Below are 26660 nucleotides of genomic sequence, written 5' to 3'. Positions count from 1 at the left end.
CCCTTTGAAACCAGGATAATGGTAACTGTGATAATGTTTTGGCGGTCTCCAGGAAAATGTAAATTTCAGGAAGGAGAATTCAGGATACAGGTACAGATGCTTGTTGCAAGTAGAGGTGTTTTCTGTACTATCTATTGGAGGTTTGTGGTTCAGTTTCCTTAGGTGAGCTGGAAGTTTCTCTAGTAGAGCTTCCTCACATTTCTGGAGTTGCCTTTTTGGAATCCCGAAAAAGCAGAAAGGAATTCCTGACATATCTCAGCGTCATCCATCATCTTTTGGTGGAGAGACATTGAAAGATACGAGCTTCGGCAGGTAGAACGAAAAGCAGGCTTCACTGGTGGTAGTGAGGAGGGGGTGGGGCAGAGGGGTTCTCCTTGGCATTGACCTCACTGCACTGCTTGTCCCCTTTCCCCCACGTCCCCTGGGGACTCTCTTCCGGGGACTCTCTTCCATGGGGAGTCAACAGTTGGCACCCAATGAAGCAGTTGGCAAGCTGTCAGAAATGGCCCCGGGGGGAAGCACTGGCCTTGTTGGAGGGCAGTTGGCTAAAGAAGAAGGTCACAGGCAAGTGTGACTGAGTGAAGGACAGAGCTGAGAAGATCAGCTTCAGCCCCTCAGTGAGTATTCATCAGGCAGCCACCAAGTTCATGGGTCAAGGTGTATGTGTGTTCTTAGAGTCCGAAAGCTCAACTGCTTTCTAGACCTTTGACAATGTAGCTAAAAGGTGGAGTGTGGCTGTCAGCCAGGGTCTTTACTCTGTCGTGTTCATCAGATTCCCTAAATCAGGTTAGGTGGGACTGTGTTGAGGCTGCCCACAAGACCAATTGTCACTGGGTTTTTTTCCCCCCAGACAAGCTCAATGGGATATATTGGAAAAACCCTAAATACAGGTCTCTGTTCAGAGGCAGCACTTAAAAGTCTATGGGGATGAACGCTGTGAAATTAGCCAAACAAACAAAGACAGATAAAAATAAAAAGGAAGAAGGCGAGCGAGGCCCTGGGAATGACAGCTCATTCGTGGACCCGGAATCCTGTCCCTGCCTGCGCACGTTGCAGAGTGCTTTGACAAGGCTGAGTTAAACCTGGCTGTGGCTTTGTCTGCCGAGGCGTCTAACTGCATCACGCTGGGGTGGACTGAAACTCCAAGGGCATCCAGTGACATGTGTGTGTCGTCACCAATCTGCCCACTCCCGCATTTCTCCGCGAGCCAGTGCAATTCTTACATTTTTTAACTTCACACCATGGTGTCTGATTTATAATTTCCCGAGGGCAATATTTTTTTACAGCGACTGGCAGGATTTTTTGTTCTTCATTAGGCCCTTTATTAACCCACTGCCAGAGCTCTGTATCTAACCACTCCCAGTGTTTCAGTGATCATATTATCAGTAATAGCATATTTCCTCTGGGAGGTATGAATACAGGCTATTGCAGGTGGAAGCCGGAGGAGGCGGGGACAGAGTGCTGGAGCCTTTGCATCTCTGTTCCTGCTCTGCCTTCAGACTCTCCCCACTAAACGCGCAGATGTTGCTGACGAGAGACTTTGATGGTTCCTTAACTTCATTTTCATGCGGAGGAGCAGCAACTCTATTTGCTCAGAAAGTTTTATATACCTAGGACACCCTACTCCACAAAAAGCAGATTTCGCCATATGTTTGGGAGTAGAAACGGTCTTTGTATTGACCAGAAAAAAACAAAGTCTGGGTAGTTAATGGATGCAGACCAGCTTGAAAAGAGAACCATACCATGCAGGGGGTGTGGTTCCTTCCTGTCTGGCTAAGAAACTCAGATGAAAGGGTGCACGGAAGCCTATAGCTTAATGATTATCATCACCGCTCTTCCATTTGGAGAGAAAGCAACTGTCCCAATTACAGGGCTGGCAGGATCCTTATGAGAGGTCTTCTGGTGCCCTTCCTTACCATCAGTGGGGACCACATATCAAAACACTGTTATCAGATGAGAATATACTTCGTTGCTAAAAGATAGGCAGGGGAGGGAGGTCCATAAGTTCCCTCGGCACCCCTTTAAGTTCCCAACAATACCACCTTCTCATTTCAACACAAATATTTGCAAAGCAGAGGGCGCTTGAGCGAGTCACCTAATCTCTTAGAGCCTCATTTGTCCAATTTGAATTCTAGTAATGATCTGTGGAACTCATCTTGTTGTTGTGAAGATCAAACCAAACAACCCACTTTAAAGGGATTTTCAAAATGTGAAGTGTGGCACAATGAGAAGCTCCCATGATGTTAAACATAATTCCCATGTCTGTGGCACCTCTCAAAATAAAATGATAATCAACAAGATACATTGCACACCTTAGTAGAAATGGAAAACCAACTAGCCCCCACCCCCGCCCAATTGCTATACTTTATACTGAATAACATGATAGAAGACAGCCAAAGAAAATACGTTCTGTCACTAAGACATAAAAATTGATATTATATTTGGATATTTGTTTGATTCTTTGACTCCAGTTTTCATGCCACATGAATTATATTCCAAATGGATAAGGAAAATAATAGCCTTAATCCATTCCCTGGTACTGGATTTTTCAGTGCCTAAAATCCATTTCCCTAAGATCTCTCAGTGAGTTAGCCTGAGAAATGGAGTGAGAGATACCTCTCTGAGTATCTGATGCTTTCCACTAAGAATGTGAGATTTCATCCTCTACATAATTCTATTTTAATTAGGTTTTTCTTATTGAGATACTGCCCAGAAAAGAAATTACTCAAAAGTAAAGTCTATTGGGTTTGGATAGTATTTTTCTATAACCGCCCCTACCCCCACAACAGACTGTCTATTGTATTTTGGCAGAGGCAAAGGTTCTGTTGTCTGGGCAAAGCTCACAGATGTATCCCAGAAGATCAGTTCTTAAAAAGAAGTCACTTGCTGTTAAAATAAAAAAAAAAAGGAAGGAAGGAGGGAGATAGGGAGGAATAGGAAAGAAATTTCTCACTGGTTGGGGGTTATCTGATCTTTAGATGCACTCACTCTTCATAATGGGAATGGTCTGGTGAACATCACCAACAACCGTCAACCGACATCTGAATGAACATTGCATTAAGCTCCTAAAACTGGTCAATTGGTGTTTTCTCTGACTAACGTCTCCTAAGGCTTCAAAGCATCTAGTTTGGTCAAATACTGCACAATTAAGACAAAGAGAAAAGGGAGTTTTCAAAGTCCACGTTGGTGCTCAGTGGACATCCTCTTCATAAATGGGGAGAGGCTAAGAGTAGCTTCTGAGTGACGAACTGAATTTAACAATCAGAAAATCAGCACACTGACTTAACAGCACTTCTTAAAAGATTTCTACCCAACCCCTCCTGCCCCCCATTTCTCAAAAGGCAACTCTGCCATCAGATCTTTGACCATGCCAAAACAAAAAAGCAAGGACAAATAGTGAGAATTCCCCAAACAAGTTTTAGAACAATGTGTTTACTTGTTATCCACTTAGAAATATTTGAGCCCATTCGTTGTGTCAGACACTATGCCAATCCCTTCTCATACATTACCGTATTTAATTCTCACAATAAACATATGAGGTAAGGACCATTTTCATTGTCTTTTCTCAGAGGCTGGATAACTTGTTCAAGGATATGTGTCCAGTAACTGGTGCAGCCAGGATTTGACTCATTTCTGTGTCTCTCAAAGCTTTCTCTCCTAATCACTAAAACAATACCATCTCCCTGGAGAGTTAAGCTACAGAAGACAAGTTCTGCTGTCCAATTGCTCCATTCCCTTAAGGAATCTCACAGAATTAGTGCCACACCCTCCCCAAAGACTGTCCCCAAAATATTGTGTCATCCAGGACTTTTGCTTCTGGATGTCATTCTTCATACCTGCCACACGGTGGCTCAGAGTAGAGTGACCTCTCCTCTGAGTGTGAATTCCCAGAAGGTAGAAAAAGTGTGGGAACAAATTGCTGCTTCCTGTCCTACCTGATTTCATTGGCACCAGCTCACCCTAGTCTTAAAGAAGGAAGAGCCACACCTCAGCTGAACGAAAGCTTAAAGCTGTGCTCACTGGGCTCAAAGGGAGGCTCATTGGAAGCTACTCACATTTCTGATGGGAGTCTTTGTAAGCACCTTTAACCTGGACAGGCTAGACGCTTACTGGTAATTCTTTCTTAAAATACCCAAGTTGAATCCAGACAGCACTTACAACATTTCAAGCGAAGAAGTTTGTCGCTTGATTAAAAACAGCACACACACAAGCACAAGCAAACATACTGACAACTAGCTGCCAATAGAGAACACCTGGGAAGGTGAAAAGCCCCTCAAGCAATAGATGATGAAGCCTTTTAAAGAATGTCAAGATTTACTAGGTTGTGATTAATCACCCCCACTCCTTCCCCCTTTCCCCCCCCCCGCCCCCCCCACACACAGCCCTCCACCTTCAACCTTTGGAGGATAAAGTTTTTCAGAAAGAAAATTCTGTTCAGGCTTTGGAAGGCTACCATGGGGTTTGCGCGTCGCTGAGGCTGAAATGAACTCTTTCACCCTGTTTAAATATTTAAAAACAGAAAAATCTCCTGATACAGGCAAATAGGTCACGAAGTGCCAAAAAAAATATGTCTGAAACGACATTTGCCTTTGAGATCAGCACTCCTGATGATACTCTGTCCATTTTGATTTGCTTTACTGCATAGATGTGAGAGTCACCAATATCCTAGCACAAGGGATAACTGGCATGCCCAATGCCTCAGGAAAGGGAGATCCCATCAGGGTAAATGAAATTAAGGGAGTTAAGTTACAGAAGACAAGTAATTTAGAAACAAGTTCTGTTATTCAAATGATTAGCTTTAGGCTTATTGTGGTCATCTTTTTTCCCGTGGAGTAAGGGACAGATGGACTTAACCCACTCATTGGGGATGCCAATAATTAATTTAATAAAACTCTCCTATTAGAAGAGGATGGGTGAGCAGGTAGACATAGGTAGAGTGTAAAGGCCTGGAAAGAAAAGATAGGGGAATCAGATATTTTTCATCTATTTGACAATTAAGCCTTGAGCTGACCTTGTGCTGAGATCAAATCTTGTCCATTTATTTTATTCTCCTCTAAGAAAGAAAAATCTATGACCTATTGGTTCCTCATTATAAGGTTACATTTTGCATGATTTGTTGTGAGATATCCTGAGTTAGGGGATAGAAGAAAAGCTTACAAACAGTAGGATTGAAACTTTAAATTCATTAGCACTTGTTAATCAAAAGTACCCTCCATCCTTTTGTGGACCCCTGACTTCTAGATGACCCGGATTCATATTGATTGATAACAATAGTTTGGACTGGAATTCAGTTTCTGTGTAGAATTCTTCATTGAGGAGCTTGGATTACATTTTGGTTGCAGCCATTTGTTACATTGTAAACTGACGAGAGAGGAGAGAGAGAGAGAGAGAGAGAGAGAGAGAGAGAGAGAGAGAGAGAGAGAGAGAGAGAGAAACACTAGCAGAAATGAGAGAGGCATTGTTATGACTATCTAATTCCCAGCTCAGGTCATCAGACTTCATGGGACACCATTGTCACCTCATAATAAGATCACATTGAGTTGCTATTTGCAATCAAAGTTTTCTAATTAATACCAATCATTGTTTATATCTCTGTTACTCAAGGGTTGGCAAGAGGCTCTCTAGATTGCTGGGTTTAGGAGAAGGGATGGACAAAAATAAAGGGATAATTATCAATCATTCAAATATTTCACAACATCCATTTTCCTCCTCTGCAGTTCATCTACAGCAGTCACCAGATAAAGCCTTTCTGTAAAACCATTTGTAGTGTTTCTCCAAAGACCCCCTTCACCCAAGAATCTGCTTGTTGCAATGCAGGCTTCCAGGCCCTACTCCCCACAGAATCAGACTTGCTGAAGGTGAACCCTGGAATCTGTTTTTTTAACTAGACCCAGATTATTCTTAAACACAGTAGAGTTTGGACACTAATGGGTTAAGAAATTGATGGTGCCAGACCTTTTGTGATTAGTCCTAGGAAAGTGGATATCCTCTATTCATACCACTGGTGCTAAGAGTTTTCCAATTTTTATTAGCAGGAGGACCTGCTCATAACAGTACAAAACTGTTTCTGCAGCCTGGCCAGTGTGGCTCAGTGGTTGAGCGACAACCTATGAACCAGGAGGTCATGGTTCGATTCCTAGTCAGGGCACATGCCCGGTTGTGTGCTCATTCCCCAGTGTGGGGTGTGCAGGAAGGCAGCAGATCAATGATTCTCTCCCATCATTGATGTTTCTATGTCTCTCTCCCTCTCACTTCCTTTCTAAAATCATTAAAAATATATTTTAAAAAATAACAAACGAAACCCAAAAAACAAATCACTGTTTCTTCATAGATACTTGTTCCAACAATCCTGGCTCTCACCATTTAGGCTTTTTCTTACCTCTCTTACCTAAGTTCTTATTTAGCTGGATATACAGCTTTCTGGATCCAGAATTCTACAATTTCATCTGGAGGGGATTCACCTGTACAGCTGTGCTTGTGGCGACAGAGACAGGTACTGTAGTTTGTAGGTTCCCTGGGACCATTGGCAAGATTTGGTGTAAGTTTTGTTTAAGCTCTTTAAAGCATCTCTGGCACAGGCCCAAGAAATGGGCGCTTAAAACAAACAAACAAACAAAAAAAACACGGGGGAGGGGGAAATCAATGGACCAATCAATATGATGAATATATGGCTCCATTAGCTACTTCCCGGTCTCTAGTATCTGGCTTTCTACATTTTCTCACTTGCAAGTTTTTGATGGAATTAGGGGAAGTTGCCGCTGACTATTCTGAAGCTGCCTCATCTTATCTCAATGGCTAGTTTTGGACATTTCCACACTTGAGACATGAGTGACTTAAAGAGCCTCTTGGATCAAGAAGTCTGTTTTCCTTCCCTAGTCCTCCTGAGAGTGTAAGACTTCTCCAGAGAGAAAATTCAATTGCCTGCAACCTACTCATTACCTGGTGGCTTCACTGCATGGATACGTTCCTTTGCTGAGCTGACTTGAACAGTGACCCTGAATTTTTTTTCTCAAGTGCCTTGCTTAGCAACATATTGTGACTCTACTCTTGACTGAGGCATACAGTTCAAAACTAGGACTTTACAAAGGGAGGTTCAGAAAGTGAATACTTCTCAAGTGATTCTGGAAACTTGAGAGGGAATGATGAAGGGGCATGAGCTAGTTATAGTTTGTTGAGTTTCCATGTTGAAAAATAATGGCTTTACATGGAACACAAGCACTCTCCAAATATACTTCTACAAAAACATACTTATCCTAGTCAAAGCAGTGCTGCAGAGAGAGGTTCCCTGGTGCAGGGTTACAGAAAGAAATTTCTAAACCCCAACCAAACTGAAGAGGGGGTTTTCAGAAATGTCCTCTTCTCTCAGAGAGAGTTTAGGTACATACAATAAGTACTGAGTCAACATTTGTTTTTTTTTTGTGTTTTTTTTTTTTTTTTGCTAACCACTCAGTAAATTCTAACTGAGATCTTATACCGAGCTGTAGTCCTAACAGTGAATGTGGGACCTGTTTAGCAGTTTATGTTTCTATTGTACAGCGAATGACTTCCTACCTTAAGTGACTATGCCTTTATTAGAGGTTATTATGATGTAAAGGGATTTCGAGTCCTTAAGGGTTTTAAGGGGGGCAATAATGGAATCTTCTGGCCTCCAGGTATTTCCCTGGGCAATATGCAATAGAGCCCATACAGATCACTACATAAACCTAAGATATGAGACTCTCTTCTCTTAAGAATTCCTACGGGATGTAGACATGAGAGAGGACCTCTGGGGGCTTATGGCCTAGTCACCAAGTTGAACATAAAAAGGCAAGTGAAGAAAGTAGAGTAGCATGCAAGATTCAAATAGGTGTTTAGATAAGAGCACTGTGCATGTAATGAGAATGAGAAAGACAATGAAGAGTCATCAGAAAGTGGGACAAGATTATCTGGGACAGGGAGTTTGCTCACAGCAATAATAGGAGGTGCGATTGGATTGCTAGATTGGGGTAAAATGATGGGCAACATGTTTTGCCAATGAGAAGTTTGTATTTTATTTTGTAGGCTACTGTACAGTATTCACTTAAGTTTTAGGTTTCCCAACTGTCCAGACAAAAATGTAGTTACATATTTTAATGGAAAAAGATGGATGTGTGCCAATTAATCAGACAGGACAAAGTTTGTTTACTCTTATTTAAGGGCTAAGGGCTAACACTGTAGAAAACCTTTTCAATAGTGATTTTGCTCACATGGACTTGGTCTTAATTGTCCTCGATGAAAGCCAAGGCCAAAGTCTTGAACGTTTTGACATGTGACTTTGGGAAGGCCTTTCTGAGAAGCCCACATTAATGAGCTTCAAACATGGAGCTTTCTGATGACTTAATTTGATAACAGGCTGGCACATCCCTTAACTTAACCTTTCCAAACAACAATTGCCTCACTACATGTTTCAGGTTTCTAGCAAGAATTGCGTAGTAGTAGATTCTAGGAAGCAATTTTGCAATTGCTGCCATAAAGAGCCTCGTAAAGGGTCAACCAGAAATTCCATGTCTAGAAATCTACCTTATCCATGTCAGAAATAATCTGAAACACACAAAGATGTTCATTTCAGTGCTATCTATAATAGTAAAAAAATGGAAAGCACAAATGTTCATTTGTAAACGCATCGGGTATGACACTTGATAAAATATCATAAAGCCATTGACCTGGTAACAAATAACATAACTGCCATGAGGCTTTTGCTATTAAGTGAATAAGCAAGATGCACATGAAACTTAAAATAGTCCTTGGCAATGAGTGGTTGTGCACTGGTTTTAAATATTGCTAGTAGTTGCTATATACAATGTTATCTAAATTATGGAAAATGTGCATAGAAAACATAATGCTAATTATGATGGCATTTCTCCAGGAGTGATAATTGCCATGGCCTAACTGTTAAGAGTGATTGTTTTGGTGTTGTATAATGTTTCTGTCATAAGAGATTATATTTTAAGAATATGAAAAAAGCCTATATAGTTATAAAGAGAAATGTTTACCATTAAATATTAAGTTTGATCTTCTCTCACTGACTTAAGGGCAATGATATATTTGGATGTCAGACATGGAGGAGGCGAAGTTGTCTAAAGTGAGAGGAATTGCTCTGGAGCAGATAGGAAGACCTATGGAATCCTCAGATGGAGGATGGTAATGGGGGTGCCTCAAGAAGGCCCAAACTCTATGCCTAAAAACCCTGAATCTCCTTAAGAGGTCTGATAAAATTAAGTCAAGAAAAGCAATCTCGAGTGTGGTCAGGAGCCAGGCTACCTGGGTTCAAACCCTGGCTCCATTGCCTTCTGGCTGTATGAACTTGAGCAGGGCACTTAGCCCCATGTTGCACCATTATCTCTTCCTTACGGAGGTACTGAGACGATTAAAGCATGGACTGTAAAGTACCTCCAATAGCACTTTGCTCTCAGTAATATCTCAATAAATGTGAGCCAGCGTTCTCCGTATCTGAGGGTTGATTATAATTCATGTGTTGGATCCCACAGCTCCTGGTGCCCTTAGCTGCCTCTGGCCCCAGAGTCATTCTTTGTTTCAGTAAGGACACAAAGAAACTCCATGTAAAATGTCTTTCTAAATTCTTTCTAGAAGGAAAAAAGACAGTTTCACAATGATTCACTCATAGGCACAAGTGTCTTTCATAAACTAAGGACATCTTGCTTATCCAGATGATTGGTTCAATAATAGGAGGATAACTCTAATGAATTAAATTGCTAATTATCCATCCCAGCGCCATAAAACAACTGGTCTTTAGTAAAGATGTGGGCGCATTATTCATAGTTGCCAAAGGAATGACAAAAGCCCTAGGGAAGACACCTAAAGGACATGAAGGCCCAGAAAACAGTAAAGAATCTCAGCTCAGGGTTTGGCCTGAATATTAACGGTTACAAAATACAAAGAGAGTGCGGGGGTCGGGGGGAGGGGCTGTACCCCTGTACCCCATGGGGAACGTGGAAGAGTCTGTTGAGATCAAGTCCAGCTTGCTCATAAGCACCTGAGCACTTTGAGTTTTTGAAGAAAACAATATTAGCGCCGCTCATTATTAACAGAAATAAAAGAGCTGTAGGACCACAGACTTCCCAAATTTTCATCAGTTGCCATTATACTGAGATGCTTTCTTACAAATATGTCTGAGGGAGTTTGGAAATCAGCCCCCTCCCCATCCCCCGGCAATGGAGCCTTTTTGAGGAGCCAGCCATACATTAATTCTATTGAAATATATGCTTCACTTGTTAGTGAAACAAAACAGTTTGAATTCACGAAGGTCACACTAAACCAGGCCTTTGCTCTGAAGTTAAAGGCTCTAAATAGATCAAAACATCCTTTGTAATGCCCTTGAGTGATCCATTTATTGCACTTAACTTTCTCATTACTTAAATGCAAAAGACTAAAGTTGAAGAGGCCAGAACATACATTTGGAAATTTCAGAAAACATAATAGGCTGAGAGAGATAATGTAATACTTATCCATGAAGAGGAGAGCTTGAATATCTTGATTACAGCTTCCCTGCCCATCCCTCACACATTCAAATCCAATATATGTGCTTTTATTAATGCGTGAGTGCAGAGATATGCATAAATGAATATTGATAAGGCACGATACTGTATATTTATGAGGTTTTATATGTTTTCTCTTTATGTTTTATTTGTATTTATACCCACTGCTGCATACTGTATGTATGTGTTTATAAGTATAGCAGCTACGAAAAGAAATAAGATTTTAATCGATTTCATAATATTTTGCAACCACATATACACTACCATCTATTTTGCTGATGTGTATTGGTATGGGGGAGGTGGGGTGGCACTTTCTATTGGTCTCAGTGAGGACTTGCAATAAATATCTTAGTGTTCGAGGGAGATTTTATAAACAACCTTGTGCTATAATGCAACTGTATCCTTGAAATTTTACATGCATAAAAGTCAGAAATTTGGAGTTGTCATAGTAACATTAATTCCAGCCCTTTCCAAGAGTACAGTATTTTGTCATATAGCATAAAATGTTAATGCTCGCGCCGCTGTGGCTCAGCAATGAGACGGAGCCACATTTGCCACGGAAATCATGAGTTTTGGAGGGCTTTGCTGTCGACATTTAAAATCAGAGACATAACATGTTGCACTAAAATTTCCTAATTAAAAAAAAAATACAAGACAGAGTAACAAACTGGACAAAAGGGCAAAGAACAATGATTATTATTTTTGAAATGAAATGAACAAATGGGAGAGAGAAATGGGAAGATGTTAAAACATTTGTTGGGAGTTGGGAGGAATGTAGTGACTCAGGCGTGTTGACGCAAATACAGTGCACTTTTCAACAAAGGCCCCAGCATGGAGGTTGGTGCATTTTGCCTTGACTAGATGGGTCTCCGTTTAGATAGGCAAGCAACCTCTGGATAAAGTGCAGCAGCAAACAAACAAGGCCGAAGGTCGCATCTTTGTCCCTAGGGATATGCAAGAAGGATATAAATGATAGTCTTTCGGGGGCAGGCAAAACAAACACCTGGCCGAAGACAGGATCTGGCTGGGATGGTTTGGGGAGGTCTTTTCTGGTTCTATGATTCTATGCTCTTTAATGAAAGTAAATATTCCTCAATGTGCACGTGAAGCCTGAGGATGTGAGCTGGACGCACAGATGAAGATAAAGGAAAAGGTTTCTTTTTGGCCTCTAAGTGAGAAGCCCAGAAATAGCAGGAGTGGGGATGGGTTAGGGCCATGGTGGGCAAACTGAGGCTCGCGAGCCACATGCGGCTCTTTGGCCCCTTGAGTGTGGCTCTTCCACAAAATACCACGGCCTTGAGCGAGTCTATTTTGAAGAAGTGGCATTAGAAGAAGCTTAAGTTTAAAAAATTTGGCTCTCAAAAGAAATTTCAATCGTTGTACTGTTGATATTTGGCTCTGTTGACTAATGAGTTTGCTGACCACTGGTTAGGGTTAGGGTGGGAGAGAAGGAAGTGAGTTTCTCTTCTATCTCACGATGGTGGCAGCACTTCTGATGAAGACCCTTTGGCACTAGAACTCAAAGGAGGTGTTACCTGAAACCAGAGTTACCCTAAGCACACGTGGTCTTTCACAAGCTCATAGTGGTTCTTTCCTAGTTTTACTGAGAAAAAATTGGCATATATCACTATGTAAGTTTAAGGGATACAGATTGACGGTTTGATTTACATTTATTGTTAAATGGTTACCACAATGGGTTAAGCTACCATCTATCGTCTCACATAGATATAATGAAAAGAAGAGAATACAAAAAGGCAAAATGTTTTTTCATTGTGAAGAGAACGCTTAGGACTTACTCTCTTAACAACTTTCCTATAAACCAAATAGCAGTGTTAACTGTGGTCATCATGTCCTACATTCCCTCTCTAGTGTTTGCTTATCTTATAACTGGTAATTTGTACCTTTTGACCGCCTTCCTTTAATTCTTTCTCTCCCCACCCTCCACCTCTGGAAACCAAAAGTCTAATCTCGTTTTCAATGAGCTTGTTCCTTTCTTTCTTTCTTTTTTTCTTTCATTTTTTACTCTACATATTAGTGAGATCATACTGTATTTGTCTTTCTCTACCTGACTTATTTCACTTATAATAAGGCCTTCAAGGTCCATCCATGTTGTTGCCAATGATAGGACTTCCTTGTTTTTTTAAGGCTAAATAATTTTACATTTTCTCTCTCTCTGGACACACACACACACACACACACACACACACACACACACACACACAATCTTCTTTATCTGTTCATCCACGCTCACAGAGGTTTTGATTCCTACACTGGTCCCATCTCTTTCACTGGGGTCAGTGATGACAGTACAATACTATGTTTCCATTCATCCTGAAACCCAAGTCATCCTATCCCTCTTCTCATCTGCTCTCTACCTTCTAATATTATTACCCTATATGTTGTTGTTTTTTTATTCTAGTTCCTGTTTGCACGAAAATGTTTAACCAGAATTTTCTGAGAATCTGATAATACTGCTTAGAATCTATCCACATAACGGTTTTCTCCTTCAATAGAAAACAAGACTTGTGTTTTTAAAGAAACCCTTCACCCTCATATATACTCCATTCCCTTGCATCTGGAAAGCCTGGCTATTAGAATTGGTAAGTGTGTGCCAACGAGTGGTTGTCCCTCATCCCCCTCAGAAGAAAGCTGTTATGGTATTGATGGTGCACCTCATAGTGAAGGTATCCTAAAAATACAGTCATGTCCAAGCCCTTTTCAGACTAGTCTTTCCAGTAACTTTGAGTTAGGCCACACATGATTTTGAAAAGAATGTCCTTTTAAATTTATTTTCTTTCTCAAGCAGCCCGGTACATGACTATGTCTGTTGTCCTTATTTTAATTTTAGTTACCAGTGCATTCCTAAAGCATTGCAATTTGATTCTGCCCGCATCATACTTTGGTAGGTATCAAAGGTCATCTGTAGTCACTTAGTACCTACAGTCCATGGAAAAGTCTTCGTCATGCATTGCCTCATGCTTGTTGTATCTTTACTGAAACTATTTACCACTCTTCCCTCCTAAAACATTTTTTTCTCCTTATCTTTCCTGAAGGCTATCATTTGGGAGTTGTTCTATCCACCTTCTTTCACGCTTCCCTTTATGGATCTTCTGCCTCTTCCCACCCTTAAACGCTACCTCTTTCTGGGGTTCTATGACCTACTGGGTTATTTCAGCCATTCCTTCAGCTACGGTTACTATCTATATCTGCACTGTCCAATATTCAACCACTAAACATATATTAAATTTTAATTAAATTAATTTAAAATTCAGTACTTATGCTAGCCACATTTCAAATATTCACTGGCCACATGGGCTAGTGGTTACTATAGGAGAATGCACAGATATAGAACAATGCCTTCACTGCAGAATGTTCTGTTGAACTGCATTGCTCTACATGCTACTGATTCCAATTGCACCTGAAATCCAAACTTCCTGCACAAAGAGAAGTATAAGGTGGGAATGAAGTTCAGTATTCAGTTATTTAGATGATTTGGCTAACAAGAGACATTGACCTTTTGAGTTTGGAAGTACTTGATAGCAGGGGCCCTTAAATTGTTCTCTGCCTAGACATGTACGGTGAACGACAACCATTTGAGCCCCGATTTTTGATAGCATCTAGAATATCTTGCTGGGAGATAACCCTCTACATCGATTTGAAATCATTGCAACTCTTAGCGGTCTGACAACAATGGCCTGCAGCTCAGAGAAGAGAGGCCGTCCATGGGAAACAGATTTCAGAATCAGTGGAACATCTTTGTGTGTTTGCACCTGCTGCCTCGACATGCCCTGAAATCTCCCTAAAACTCAACCTGCCATCCCCCTCGTCTCTGTTCATGATTCACCTCTTCTACGTCCCCCAGATTGTACCTGCAGAGTCAGCCTTAGTGTCTTCCCTCTCCTCCTGTACCACATTTGTTCTCCCTCCAGGTCTTACTGGCTTCATCTTTGTCCCTCGAGTCCCCTCTCCCATTCACAGTCCCTTGGCCTTTTTGCAAGGTCAAGCCTTTATGTTAACTCAGCTGGACGACTGTAATAGCTCCATCCTTTTCCTCACCATGCCTCCCACTTCCACTACCTGGACAACAGCTGCAATTATTTTCTCCTTATTTAAAATATTTCCCCGAGTTCCCAGGAGCTACGCAAACTCCTTAGCCTGGCATTTCTCAATGCCAACACCAAACTCCTTACTCTGGCATTCTAGTGACCTCAAATTACTTTTCCTCTCCCATTCATTGCCTTTCCCATCCCACTTCCATCTCTTTCAAACATTGTCCTTCTTCATGGTGCATTATTAATAGTCATTTTTCCCATGAAGCTTTTTCCTGAGTTTTTACTTTTCATACTCCAATGGGTTGTGATCTCTGTCCCTTAAGCTATGTCTATGTCAGGAGTCAGTAAACTATGGCTCTCAGGCCAAACCCAGCTCTCCTCTTGTTTTTGAACTGCTTGTGAGCCAAGGATATTTTATACATTTTTAAATTTTAAAAGAAGCAATAAAAAAGAAGACGATTTTGCAATATGTGAAAATTATATGAAATTCAAATTCCAATGTCCATAAATAAAGTCTTATTGAAAAGCAGCCATGCCCATTGATTTACATATTGATTATGGGTACTTTTAGCTTCAATGACAGCGTTTAGTGGTGGCAACAATGACTGTATGGCTTATAAAACCTAATTTATTTACTACTGGCCCTTTCAGGAAAAAAGTTAACAACCCTTGATCTATACCCATCTTTACATCTGTCTCTCTCTATAGTTTTTGACATACCCATATATCTTTAAATTTTTGTTATTGTCGTTTGGCTATGTTTACCTAATAGTTGTTTGTTTACTTGTCTTTCCAACCCCCTGACACAATGTAAGCGCCTTGAGAGCATCTGTATTGAACTTTTGTTCACTTTTGTATCCCTTGCTAGCACTGAGCACAAGACCTTCTTGTGCATACAAATTGCTCACTAAATATTTTTTATTGAAGGGATACAATTTGGTTTGGTATGCAAAAATCACTTCAGGCTTAATTTTGGTGTGAATTACAGCACATTATGATAGAAACCCTTATACTCAAATGTACATAATACACAAATATATGTATATTTATACCCAAACAAATGTAAATATCTGCATGATATTTAAAACCAGAAGCTTGGCCCTAGCCAGTTTGGCTCAGTGGATAGACTATTGCCCTGCAGACTGAAGGGTCCTGGGTTTGATTCTGGTCAAGGGCACATACCTCGGTTGCAGGCTTGATCCCTGGCTCTGGTCAGGGGGTCTGTGTGGAAGGCAACCAATCGATGCGTCTCTCTCACGTGGATGTTTTCTCTCTTTGTCTCTCCCTCTCCCTTCCACTCTCTCTAAAAAATCTATGGAAAAATAACCTCCAGTTAAAAAACAAACAAAAACCCCACAGAAGCTTGAAATTTCTATAGAGTTAAAATGGACATAGCAGCATGGAAATAGATTGAGATGTTTGTCACATATGGACACATATTCCACATATTTTATATTTGAACTGTTTACTCATGCTCCCAATTGAATTGTACTATTTTCCTTATCTGACTAATGCTCAATCCTACTGTAAGTGGTGGAATTAATTACTCATTTGGGCTCTCATATTTTCAGCATATTCAATACTATCAAAGACTATGCTTTTGACTATCAGTTAACACATTTGTTAGAAGAAGCAATAAACAGGCAGTGCCCTCGGCGGTCCCGGATCTGTCTCCTGCTTCAACAGTGTTTGGATGGAACAGACCCAGGGACGCCCCTTCTTCCAGCCTAACCACTGTCCTGCGTCTCATCCAGTCTCCACCTTCAGAACCACCTCCGGGACCAGCCAACACACTGGTTTTTTTCTACCTTAACTCCTTATTGCCAAACAACCATGAGCTCCCAAATTCGTCAGAATTATTCCACCGAGGTGGAGGCTGCGGTCAATCGCATGGCCAGCCTGCATCTGCGGGCTCCCAAACCTACCTCTCCCTGGGCTTCCATTTCGACAGGGACGATGTGGCTCTGGAGCGTGTGAGCTGCTTCTTCCGCGAGTTGGCGGAGAAGAAGCGCGAGGGCGCTGAGCGTCTCTTAAAGATGCAAAACCAGCGCGGTGGCCGCATTCTCTTCCAGGACATGCTGAAGCCTCCCAGGAGGAGTGGGCAGCACTCAGGACGCCATAGAAGCCGCCCTGGCCTGGAGAGGAACCTGAGCCAGGCCCTTGTGGAGCTGCAGGCCCTGGGTTCTGCCCGCGCAGACCCTCAGCTCTGTGACCTCCTGGAGAACCACTTCCGGGGTGAGCAGGTGAAACTGATGAAGAAGATGGGTGACCACCTGACTAACATCCGCAGGCTGGCCAGCCCCCAGGCTGGGCTGGGCGAGTGTCTCTTCCAAAGGCTCACCCTCAAGCACGACCAGGAGCCTTTGGAGCCCAGAGGCCTTTGAGAGCTCCCCCTGTATCCCCTTGGTGTTTCTGGCTTTTACCTGAGCCTCTTCCCGAAACTACTAGCCATTCTTTTAACCACCCTGGAGCTCTCTCCCATGCATTGGACCAAATGAAACAATAAAGATTTTAGAAGAAGAAGGAGGAGGAGGAGGAAGAAGAAGGAGGAGGAGGAGGAGGAGGAGAAGGAGAAATAAACAAACAGCAGCAGCAGAAGCAATAAACAAATAGCAAAAAGTGCGCTGGTTGAAGGATGGCTTCCCACAGGACACTTTTTTACAGTCCAGAGAAGTGTCAACTTTCTACCTCTTCTAGAACATGTGCTTTGATTTCTGCCACACTGGCAAAAATTTAGCTAAGTAATTTCTTTGGGGCTCTTTTGGCCAAACTGTAAGTATTTTTTTGAGAAGCCTGGCAGGAGTTAGAGCATCAGTACATGGAACAAAGCCATCCTGGTTGACACCCTGAAAACTTGGACCTGCATCCTTGACCCCAGGAGAATTCTGGAAAGCCTTATAAAAGTGGAGAAAGAAAGAGGCAAAAGGAGAGAAGGAGTTATAGTCAGAATTCTCTAATTTGTGGGTACCTTGTTAAGGACTGGAGAAGTTTGTCTTGTTAAAAAATAGAGTCTTTTGGACAGTGTTGGACTTGAAACATTTTAGTTGGGAAATAGCCTAAGTTGCCTGTGGCTTTTGCTCTCAGCTTTTATCCTGCAGAGGTCACATGGTGAACCGCCAGTCACGTGCAGACATTAGCCAGATTTTGACCCCCACTTGTACCAAGGCCAGACTTTGTTGTTGGGTATCACCCTCCACTTCTATCAGTCTGTAGGGTGCAGATAGCATCAGCTATGGATGGCACGCACTTCCACAGGTTGGTGGGAATTCCACCCTCTTTCATCTACCTCTACTCCCGAGAATGTGTTGAAACCCAAGGAAGTAGAAGAGACATTATTAAAAGGATAAGTTTGAATTCACAAAGCTTTTTCTAATTTTAATTTAGTATTACTTGCAATAAAAATGTTGACATTTCATAACTGATCTCACATCTATATCTGCCTATACAATGTAGTTGAGATTTGCTGATCTATAAAATCAAGTTAATCTTATTATCTAAATTATCAATAGCTTTTAAAAATATTTTGATTATACAAATAATACTTTAGTACCCCCATAGAAAATGAAAAATAAATTAAAAGCACTTGCACATAATTCTAGTAGCCAAAGAAAATCAGGGTTAAAATAATGAGAATAAAAAATGATTTTTTAAAAAAAAATCAAAGCTCCAAGTGTGTGTATAAATTTGAGCAAAAAGTAGATTATATTATACATATGGCTTTGTATCTTTTTATTTAATACTATACCTTAAACACATTTCCATGGAATGTGTTTTGGAATTTAATTTAATACACACTTAAATCCCAATTTTGCCTAACTGCAAGTGTTCCGATATATGGATATACCACAGGTTGTTTAGCTAATTTCTTCTTATTGCACATTACAGCTATTGCCCATTCTGCTACCAACAATGCTATGATGAATCATTGCACATCTTTTTCACACTTATCCAGACTATTCCCTTAGGATAAATTCCTGGGAATGAATCTACTGATTGAAATAGTAGGTGAAATCCCCAGGCATTTGATATTATTGCCATATTGTCTTCCAGAAAATTTGTATCTATTTATACACCCAACAGCACGGAGAGCCCTAACTCCTTCCTCCATCCCTGCCCAGATATTATCATTATAATTTTTTTCTAGTTTGAAAAAGGAAGGGAAACCATTTCACTGTTATTGTCTTTTACATTTCTAATATTATTCATGACGTTAATTTGTGTGTGTGTGTGTGTGTGTGTGTGTGTGTGTGTGTGTGTGTAGTTACGATTTTGGGGGGTATAGTTGTTAAAAGTAAATGTATGTAGGCTACAGAATTAGAATGTACATTTCTGGTTGTAGTACCTACTAATTCTGTGACCTTTGGTAAGTTACTCAGACACTCTATATTTCACCTTTTTCCTTTATAAAGTGGGGAAACCCATAGTGCCTCCTGCACCAGCATGCAGTGAGAAATAAATGAGGTGTTTTATATAAAATACCTCAGCATAGTTCATGGAAAATCTTAAGCACTGGTGAAATGTTAGAGGTTGCTAGAGAGGAGATTTTTCTAAGCAATCATAGCATCTACTTGCATCTTCCTAGTTGGTATGACAAGGAGTCCAGGGCTGCATTTAAGGACTGGCTTGGCTTAGTTTGATCATGAATCCAGAGATGTTTAAGAAGTTCAAGCGTGAGTCCAACTACAAACTGGCCTCAGAACCACGCCAGAGTCCCAGCAGAACCCTGGAATGAGGGAGTCCCAGGGCCCTTTCCTATTGCATGTCAGAGATTAGACAGGAATTTCCTTAGGACCTGCGTATGGCTTGTTTCCATGGGTTCCTGCTACACTTGCCCATACCTGAGTTGTACCCTACTGTTTAGAAAAGGATCCCTGGCCAAGGAAGAAATTGCATCGGAAGGAGACAATAACACTGCGAAAGCTAGAAGTCCGTTAGAACGGTAGAAATCTGTGGGCTCGGGGGCAAAGAGACTGCATGAAGCCTTAGCCTTGCCCACCGTAGGGCCCATGTGGCCATGGATATTTTAAAGACATTTCTTAATCCTGTGAGAACTTTTCATCCATCTGTGTGATTTTTAACTTAAGTGACCAGCTGCTTTCAAATAGACGAAGCATATGACACGGGCATTTAGTACATCTTGAGGAGCAGAAATGAACTTATTCACTTAAACCTGCATGGCTGTCATTCCTGCATTGTTTACCCCTGGATTATCTCTCCCCGAAGCATCTGATGTTAGTAGGAAACATTCCTTCCACTCCACTCTTAATCCGAATAAACAGCACCTTTTCATCCCTGAGCTAGTTTCTTCCGGCTGCTTGTGGTGGCCTTTATTCTGCCATTTACATCTGGCTTGGTGGCCACTAGGCCGGCAGGAGAATAAAAGAGCAAGAAGTTTCAAAGCAAATGCACCATGTCTCCCAATGCAGGTGAGAGAGGACATCAAGAGATTTGAATGTAGCTTTTGCTCCATTTTCTGTCTCCACCCTCCACCCTCCCCCCCCCCCCCCCCCCCCACTCCCACCCCCCCCCCCGTCCCCAAATGCAATCAATAAGCCAGCCAGCCTACTTAAGTAATGAGTCATTTTGGAGATTCAGGAACACTTCATACTGGATCAGGTTATTTAGCACAGGTGCTTTAATAATTGTAATATATTGAAAACCTCACACTGCTGGGCGGCCCTCTGACTCACAGTGGCTGCCTCCTGCTTGGGCCCACTTCTGCCCTTGAAGACAAGGGGAGCTGGGAGCCTGCAGTGATCTCAAAGCGGTGCCTCAGACTGAAATCGGAGAGTGTCTGAGTGCTGGCAGCCGCTACACCTTTGTCTGGGTTGAGCTTGAAGCCTGTGCTTTCTGGAGGCAGTTCTTTGTTTCTGCATTTTCTGCATTTACAATTAGCATGCTGAAAAGAGGGATGGAAGGGAGGACTATGCATGGGGTGGGAATCTGAGAGACCCCCCGCATGCTACTCATTGCATTTTTTCCCAAGGAATCTCAGGAACACATAAAGCACAGGTGGCAATGTGACGGAGGGGAGGGTGAGTGTAAGGGGGGTGATAATTGATGGGGGCCCGGAGTCCAGACCGCAGCTGTCCCCAGGTGCGCCCAACTGCATCTGTTCTTCTGCGAGGTACCACGCAGTCGCAGGTTTTGGATTATTTAAGCAGAGGAAAACGCATCAGGGAAGTTAACGAGGCTCTTGGAGGAAGAAGGTGAGGAGGTGCGATTGCCACGTCGGGGGAAAGAAGCTATCAGGAAGGGAATAAATTGGATCAGGGGGGTTGGCACCCGGTATCAGAGACGCCTCCCTTCTTATCACCTGTGAACTCCGTGGTTCTGAGAAAGGTGTACAGGTGGAGGTGGAGAATGTTGGCTCCACACTGCTCCGCCCTTGCGAGCAAGTGTTGTGTTGTATTGTGCACGGATTTGTGTGAAACTGAAGGGGAATGATAAAACTAAGATGAGGTTGTCCTCCTTCTGTCTCTTTTCTCTTTCATCTTTCTTGGAAGGAAAGAGAACTATCAGCAGCTACCAGGAATGTTATTCCAAGCCAGGGTTCCCCCCAACTCTCCCTGATGCAATGACGTTGGTAAAGGAAATAAATTCATTTACTGGATGTGATGCTTAATGCAGGCCTCAGTCTGGAGTCCCACTGTCTGTCCTCAGTCAGTGGGGGGGAAGGCCAAATTGACAACATTGGGATGATGGGAAACCCAGGCTATTTGTCATCCACAATTCAGATCAGATGATGTGTTTGGAGATCTCGCCTGACACCGTTTACATTGAAAAAGTCTTGAAACATCTTCACAAAGTACCACTAAAATCTGACAGTGAGAGAAACAGGTTCTTTCTATACTTTCTTTTCCTTTTTTTAAAAATAACTTTTTATATGTGGTGTTCAGGGTTTAGCTTGTTTTGATTTATGGGAATATAAGAGTAATCAGGTCAGATCACCGTATAATTGGAAGGTTTCTTACTGTCTCATGATGATACTTCCTACATTAATTTCCTCCGTGGAGTGAGTGGCTAGCAGGTAGCCATTCAGAGGAGGTGGTACTGAGCAGAGGCATGGCAGATGCCTGTAAAGGGTCTTCCCCATGCCTTGAAGGTGTATGATGAAGGATGAAGTGTTATGGGTGCTAAACAAATGACTACAAGGGCAAGTTCCCCATAAGGAATTCTGATATCTGCTTGCTACAATATTTGGGCTTGAATGACTTTTATTCTTCTGCATTATCAAACATATATCAATTGGAATATTTAGTATATCCAATATATATGTTTTTGACTGTATAGAGAAACATATAAGGTTTCTGTTTCAAGAGGAATGAGCACAGAGCATGTAAAATCAGTCTATGCAGTGCTTTGAAATAAACAGATTTACTTTCGGTAAAGAAACAACTTTTTTTTTTTCAGTGATATAACCCGTATAATTTTTAACATTTGGTATCAATGTTTAAAATTTTTTTAAACATTGAATTTTAGGGAGAGAGGAAAGCAGAGGGAGAGAGAAACATCAATTAGCTGCCTCCCACACATCCCCAACGGGGACCGAACCCACAACTCAGGCATGTACCCTGAAAGGGAATCCAACCAGCAACGTTTTGATGCATGGGATGATGCCCAACCAACTGAGCAACATTGCCTAGGGCAAAAGGTGCTCTTGATTGACTCGTTGTTAAAGTCATTGAGTCCATTGATAGCATGGTTTTGGCTGCAAGTAACAGAATATGCTATAAAAGTACATTAAACAATAAGAATTTCGCTCCCAATAAAGGAGCACTGGAAGTAGAAAATTCCAGGATTTGTTACTTCAGTAGGCCAGAGATGATACTAATGTGTCCATTGCCCCATCCTCAGTTTGCTGGCATGTTCCCTCAGTTTATCTCCTCATGGAAACAGGATGGTGTCTGTGGTCCTACATGTCATGTCCTCACACAACCATAGGGAGAGATAGAAAAAAAACATCTCCTTAAGTGCCTCCTTATTACAAGAAGGAATTTTTTTTCCAGAAGCTCTTTAGCAAACTTCCCTTTCCGTCTTATTGGCCAGGCCTATATCACATATCATTGCCTTAGCCAATCAATTATAAGAGAAATGAAATTACTAAGCACAGCTAAGATTAATCGAGATGTTGTACATATTAAATTTTGGCACAATTGGTTTCATGCTGGTGACATTTCTACATGCAAAACACACTTTTCCTGATCCTATGAGAATAGGGTCACAGTGCGAAGTGAAGAGTTAACATCCCTACAAGCAGCTCTCAAAGGGCACAGGAGAAGTGGGCACAAACATGTGCCCTTCAGTGGGAGGACTGTGGTGTGCCTTACACCATCTCCCACAATTCTTCAGGGGCATTGAGTCTCAGTTGTCCACAGTGATTAACTGCTTAATTAATGCACACTTGCCCAACCGATTTGGCTCAGTGGATAGAGCGTAGGCCTGCGGACTCAAGGGTCCCAGGTTCGATTCCGGTCAAGGGCATGTACCTTGGTTGTGGACACATACCCAGTAGGGAATGTGGAGGAGGTGGCTGATCGATGTTTCTCTCTCATCTAAGTTTCTAACTCTCTATCCCTCTCCATTCCTCTCTGTAAAAAATCAATAAAATATATTTTAAAAAAATAAACCCACATTTTACTGGCTTTTTCTCCTCTTCGCCTTACTTCCCCATTCCCTTTCCAAAGTTTCCTGGGATCATGTTCCATATATTTCTCGCACACTCAAATCCTTATGTTAGCACCTGCTTCTGGGACAGACACTAAAGGGTATTAAGTCTATCAGGGTTACTTTTTAAAAACCTCACTCTCAAATGCACTTGGGTTGATGTTGTATCCCTCTTGAGGACCATGTTCAAGGAGTATAACTCAGAGGAGTATACTTTCTCTATGTTAGTTCAGTAAAGGGCATGAGATATTTTGGAGAAAACACACACACACACACACACACACACACACACACAAAATAAACAAACAAAAAAACCCACAAAAAAACCCCAAAAGATGACAATGTGAATATTTCCAAAAATACTACCTTGAGTTTTTAGTGACATTTTCTCCCTTGTTTATAAGACATATTCCTACAGTATAAATGTACAGGAGGTTTTCTTTAAAAATTTTTGACTTTCTTCTGTACTGCTTCTGTTGTTGACAGTAACTCCAACTGCCTCTTGTTTGGTACTGAAGTTCATACAACAGACTATGAGCCAAAGTTAGTGATTTACTGTTTTGAAAGAATCTCCCAAAATACACTTGTTTGTAATATGTCTTGCTTTTGTGTCTCAGGTGTAAAATAATTGGCATTTTATGCCCAATTTGCCTCTTGCATGCGGTATGTGATGTGCAGTGGGACCTCAGTGTCTTGGTGGGAGTCACATTCAGAGAAGTGGCCCAAGGCTGTGCCAGGACCTCGTCGGCCCAGAGCACAGGCTTTTCACTCCCCATCTGTGTCCATCCAGGTCGCCATGAAAATGCCAAATTTCCTTCTGGGGCAGACTGATTCCATTTTAAAGCTAACAGTTCGTAAAGGATATATGATCTTCTCTGACAGTAACCTCAACTGCATTTCCCCTTTGCAGGTGACATTCTTAAATAATCCCAAGTGGTGTGAATAAAGTCAACCTAACTCTGTAGCTCTCTTTTATGGTGTAAGTCGGAGCCCAAAGCAGTTTATTTTGACACTCACAGTTTTACAGGTGTCCCTGTTATGGACTCCATCCCTGAGCATCCCCTTATTCCTGGCCATGGGAATGAACTACCAACGGAAGGGTTCACTGAAACCACCCCGTCTCAAATACCCCAGCCTCTGACTTGTGAAAAGTCCAGCCCCTCCTTTGGGAGCTTCAATGGCCATCCTTGTGTCAGGTGTGGAATTCTTAATTTCTCTGAATCTGTTCATTTCCGTGGCCTCTCTGGAGGCCCTCCTTCTGCTGTTGTGCACTTAATCCATGCAAATATTGGCCTCGGCCTCTATCCCTGTGTCCAGTCCAAATCCAATTCCTTAAAACACTCCTTTGTTGCACGTGGCTGACTTTATTGACGGTTCAGGGCAATCCAGGGCATTTACAGCACAGAAAACACAGTGCTTTATATTAGCATTTTAGACGTCCTTCTCCAAAAGTGTAATTCAGGCAATCCTTCCCCAGGGTAGGTCACCCATCACACCTCCCTATGAGGTGCTTTGTAATCACTGTTGGTTGTTCCTGCCCCTCTTTTCCTTTCTTATCAGTCTCAGCAAGCAAGCTCACTTTTATCCATTGAGAATCTCAGCTGCATTTTTTTGTCCTCTCTTTTTCCTTGGAGTCTATCTTTTTACACCTAAATAGCCCATTAAGAGATTTGCTAAGCAAAGACAGTTCTCTCCCCAAGAGGATTGTTGTTGCCGATTCTTAAGATAATTGGTTTTTCTTCCCCCCTGCTATGTGTATTCTCTCAAGAGCTTTGAAACTGTTCTTCTTGCCCGGCTGGTGTGGCTCAGTGGTTGACTGTCGACCTATGAACCAGGAGGTCACTGTTCAATTCTCAGTCAGGGCACAAGCCTGGGTTGTGGGCTCCATCCCCTATAGGGGGCATGCAGGAGGCAGCCAATCAATGATTCTCTGTCATCATTGATGTTTCTATCTCTCCCTCTCCCTTCATCTCAAAAATAAAAAATACATATGTATTAAAAAATAAATAAAAGAAGAAGAAACTGGTCTTCTCATGTGCTGTCCTGCTGCAACCCAGGCTCTGTATGTTTCTAAAATGTAAACTTGATCTTGTCACTGATCCAGTGTTTCTTGTTACTCTAACGCTCAAAGCTGCCTTCATGGTGCCTTCTGTGAGAGAGGAACAGCAACCGAGGCAGCAACTTCTCCCAGAACCACCTCCCTAATGAGTAAAAGCCTTGATCTGTGGTAAGATTACAACAATTGGTGACTTAGTGGGTGGAACAAGTGGTGGAAACTCATTGCAACTGAGGGCAGAGAATATGAAAAAAAAAACACACAAAAAAAACACCTTCTTCCTCTGGCCAGGGGCATGCGTGCCAGGAATGCACGCTGGGGCCAGCATACACAGCCACCAGACCCAGAGACACTGGCCTGCCTAGAATTGAGGATTAATCGGAGCATCAGAAAATGCTCCGCCCTTTCCACTCCCACCATCAGGCTAACAAATGTCAAGTAATCATAACAGCGAAATAAACCAGAGAGAGCTGCAAGACAGATTCGCTTTGGAGAGCATCACAAAGGGAAAACCCCAATCCAAGAGGGAAGTGGACCTTGAGGAAATTCCTGGCAAGCCAGCCCCAGAGGGAAGAGGAGGTATTACTAGCAGCATTTGAAGCCTGAGGTACAATGAGAGTCACCACAGCAACAACAAACGCTGCACCCAGCCTGCTCCTGAGTAGGTCCCACACACCTCCAACAGCAAAGGCCTAGCAGAAGCAATAATGTGCTCATCTCCAAGCATCAAAAACGCTTACCCTGGTATTTACTGTTTTATAAAAATGAGTAACTTTTGACAAAAATTATGAGACATATGCAAAGACAAGTAAAACACACTCCGAGGAGACAAGGCAATCATCAGAACCAAACTCAGATATGCCACAGATACTGAGCTATTGGCAAAAAGACAAACACGTAGACCAGGGAACTAAATATGAAACTCAGAGATAAACTCACATGAACATGGTCAACATATTTTTGGGTAAAAATCCAAAGGCAATTTAATGAAAAGAAGATGGCCTTTTCCTCAAATGGCAAGGAAAAACTTGATATCCACAAAAATAGCTTGGCACATACCTCAAACATTATACAAAAATAACTAAAAATGGATCATTGACTTCAATGTAAAACATAAAATTATAAAACTTCTAGAAGAACATTAAAGTGACTTTGGGTTTGGCGAACAGTTTTTAGATATGAAATCAAAAGTATAATCTAAAAAAAAAAGAAAAAACGGATAAACTGAGGTTTATCTAAATTATAAACTTTTACTCTGTGCAAGATAATGTTAAGAGAATGAAAAGAAAGGCCTAAAAATGCAGTGAAATATTTGAAAAATACATATCTTATAAGACACTTGTATCCTGAATATACAAAGAGATCTTAAAA

At 41.8% G+C, this 26660-nt stretch overlaps 1 pseudogene; it reads left to right on the top strand.

Moving 5' to 3' along the window:
• Positions 1–16399: 16399 nt before the first annotated feature.
• LOC114235155 (ferritin light chain-like) lies at positions 16400–16914 on the top strand (annotated as a pseudogene).
• Positions 16915–26660: the final 9746 nt, after the last annotated feature.

This window comes from Eptesicus fuscus, chromosome 18, assembly GCF_027574615.1.
Source record: "Eptesicus fuscus isolate TK198812 chromosome 18, DD_ASM_mEF_20220401, whole genome shotgun sequence".
Taxonomy (NCBI): domain Eukaryota; kingdom Metazoa; phylum Chordata; class Mammalia; order Chiroptera; family Vespertilionidae; genus Eptesicus; species Eptesicus fuscus.
The sequence above is the reverse complement of the archived record's forward strand: the minus strand, read 5'-3'. Positions and strand labels throughout refer to the sequence as shown.